The sequence below is a fragment of the Leuciscus leuciscus genome (genome assembly GCF_965113295.1).
Source record: "Leuciscus leuciscus genome assembly, chromosome: 2".
In the NCBI taxonomy this organism is placed as follows: domain Eukaryota; kingdom Metazoa; phylum Chordata; class Actinopteri; order Cypriniformes; family Leuciscidae; genus Leuciscus; species Leuciscus leuciscus.
Genome location: NC_138726.1, coordinates 29,954,429 through 29,957,703, shown reverse-complemented (window position 1 = coordinate 29,957,703; position 3,275 = coordinate 29,954,429). Strand labels below are relative to the sequence as shown.

General features: G+C 34.1%; 1 long non-coding RNA gene across 1 annotated transcript; it reads right to left on the bottom strand.

The window, feature by feature from the left end:
* Nucleotides 1-1,593: 1,593 nt before the first annotated feature.
* Nucleotides 1,594-2,846, bottom strand: LOC309493424. Its single transcript, XR_014203919.1, has 3 exons — nucleotides 2,821-2,846; nucleotides 2,278-2,350; nucleotides 1,594-2,199 (listed from the first exon to the last, which is right to left on the bottom strand). It is a non-coding gene; the product is annotated as an uncharacterized lncRNA (long non-coding RNA).
* Nucleotides 2,847-3,275: the final 429 nt, after the last annotated feature.

Here is a 3,275-nt window from a genome sequence, read left to right as displayed (position 1 = left end):
TTATTATTTTCATTTACAAACACTCCTAATATAAACAGGGATGATGTATCTTTCATAATATACCAGATTTATTCTAAGTGTCACTTCAAATACTTTAAAATACAAATTGAAGTTTGTTTCGTAGAATGATTCATGCATTGTTTGTTTTCATGCTGCTGATTGTACAGCACTTTGGTCTGCAGGTGCAATTGTAAAGTGCTTTATAAATAAATTAAGTAAGTAACTAAAAAGCTAAGGATGTTTTTTTTTTTTTTTTTTTTTTGTGAATCAAGGTTGTATGCTTATGTGTGTATTTATTTATATGCATGTACAGACCCTTTCTGCCTGACTGTGGAGTTTAAGCTGTGGTAGTTGTCTCTGGGGGCCTGCACAACAAACTACTCCTGTCTTGATCACTAGTGCAGCCCAATGATTTACATAATGTTAGAACAAATTCAGCTCAGGCAGACCACCACCAATAAATCACACTTGAAGCAATTATGCCATCATTCACTCACTCCCCATGTAATTAAAACCAAAATGTTTGTTTGTTTGTTTAATTTTTGCATTTTTGCATTTTGGAGCTTACCATACTTAACCCACTTTATGGAAAAGCATTCTTCAAAATTTCTTCTTTTTTCCTACAGAAGTAAGTAAGCCATTTGGGTTCAGAACGACATGAATTTGAGTAAATGATGACAGACCATCCTCAGTCCATAGGTCACAGCTCCTTTCCAGGCGAAGGGCTGAGTCCACCTATGACTGAAAGTCTAGAATCTTCCCCTGTTCCAAACTCTCCTGTAAATGAATGAAGAAGTGTTCCCACACTGTAAAAATAAAAGGTGCCTGGAGGAACCTTTTGGGGTTCTTCACTTTGCCACACCGGCGGAACCATCTGTAGATCCTCTAGGCACCCTTTAAAAAGGGGCGGTTCTCTGAGGAACCACACAGGTTTCCTGAGGAACTCTTATATAAGGCACTGTGTGGAACCACTGTGGGTGCCTCCAGGAACCAAATTTCAATTTTATTTAATTTTATTTGTATTAAATTAATTTCATGTTGTTACTATGGTTACCACCATTAACTTATATTATAATAAACAAACTGAACCAAATACAAAATAAGAATTGTTTATTACATATTTTAGATCCATTTTAATACATACACTTCCATGCACTTGAAAAAAAAGCTAGTAATAGATTAATATCAATGAATACACACACACACAAAAATTGTATAATACATAAGTAACATGAATAATCAACCATGTGTATACAATAGGCTACACAAGAAAAGACATCTCAACAAAATGCATGGAAAACACGTTCCATGTAATAAATCAATGTAAAAAATTTACAATTTTGACTAATTAAAAATGTCCATCTTCACTTAATTTTAAAACATGTGTTTCAGTCCGATGGTAAGTCTGACGTCACTGTTTCCAAGTCCAAAAGCTCTATCAGATGCCAAAAACAAACAACAAACAGTGCTAATATACACTCATTGTGCTGTAATATTCCTGAAAATTAGGATCCTAACCTTTATCTCTATTCCGAAATCTCAGATGGTTTAGTTATTGAGCTATTTTGAATCATAAAATGCTGAAGTCTGGGATGCCGTGAGACTGGAGACTGTTATGTACACTATGCCTTTTGAAAAGCTTAAATGTGTGACTTGAATCAACAGTTCCCATAAATGGTTGTTGAGTATTCTCAATATCTAGAAACAAGATAGAGGAAGTAGAAGTAGAGGCTTCGACCCGGAAACAGTATTCCTTATGTCACAACAAGCAGAAAACATTTTCCATTTTAACAGAGTTAAGGTGCAGTAAAATGATCTGTTGTTCTGTGAATGTTCACTGGTGAATTCAGTCATTTCAATAAGAATCCACACGATCGACAATTTTGTGTGGTGCTTCATACATTACATCGCTACACTGCTGACAATGGTCAATGGACCTTTTTGCCTGTGTAATTTCACAAAATTCACAAATGTGACCACACCTTTACTCGCTGCAACATAAAATGCAATCAATTATAAAATCTTCACAAGGGACACGTGAGGTACTTAACGAGTTAGAAAAGTGAAAAGGTGCATCAGCTTCATTTTCTGTTTGCTTTTCCTCTTTTCTGGTGGATGGTCCAGGCACTTCAGTGATTTTCAGGTCTACAGGAGGATTTTTATTCTTGATCAAACTTGTATTTCAGCTTACCGAGATCCCTGCAAAGTATAAAATTTACTGTTAGTAAGGTTATTAAAGTTATTAAATAATTTCCTCAGCCTTGTGACGTTCCAAACCTGTTTGACTTTCTGTCTGTGGAACCCGAAAGCAGATCTCAGGCATAATACAACCCGTCACCATTCAATATCACTGCATAAAACACAAGCATAATTTTTTTTTGTAATTCATTCAAACTATTCTTATGTACACTTGTCTAGTTCAATTCAATGCAACAATTTATGTAAAAATGGTTAAGCTCCAAAAATGTCCCAGAAAAGATCCTAAAAATAATCAGTAAGTCTTCTGAAGCCATATAATAGCTTTTTCCTTTTTTTTTTTTTTTGTCGAAAAAGACTAAACTTGAAGTTATAATTCAGGGTTCAAATGTCTTCTATTCAAATGCATATGATTAAGGTATAGCCTATAAAAAAATGCATAGCATTATTAGCTCCAAACCTGTGATATTTTTTTTTTCTGAGTAACATGAATGAGATTTGGAGCATGAGGGAAGATTTTCAGAGAATAATTGATTAAAAAAAGTTCACAGTCAAACAATACAATTTCACACAGAGAAAGTTCATAGTAATAAAGTACGTGCATGTGGTGTATAGGTAACTTACTGTAATTCAATGTTGCCTCTGAAATGTACTGGTTGTTCTGGGGAAACAAAAGAACAAAGCAGATTATTCACAACATAATATTTATTGACCAGTAAATGGCTTTAAAATGGTATTTGAGAGAATGAGGGCACCTGTAGTAAGTAAAGTTAGGCTAAACAAAAGCAGACCAAACTATATTAACCTGCTTTTGTTATTCATAACAAACGCCAATGACGACAGCAGGAATCAGCTAAATTAGTTAGGCTATATAAGCAATTTGAAGACACAGTTTTACAGAATATGTTGAATTGAATGACTAAATCAATCTAAGACAATAAGTCAATAATTTCCATTTGTTCATTAACTTACGTTAGATCAACGTAGTTATGCATCGCGGCTAAAACCTTCATACCAGTTACTGTGCAATAAACGAGTGGTAAACACTGTAAAAAAGTAGTAATGTATAATAAATTTAG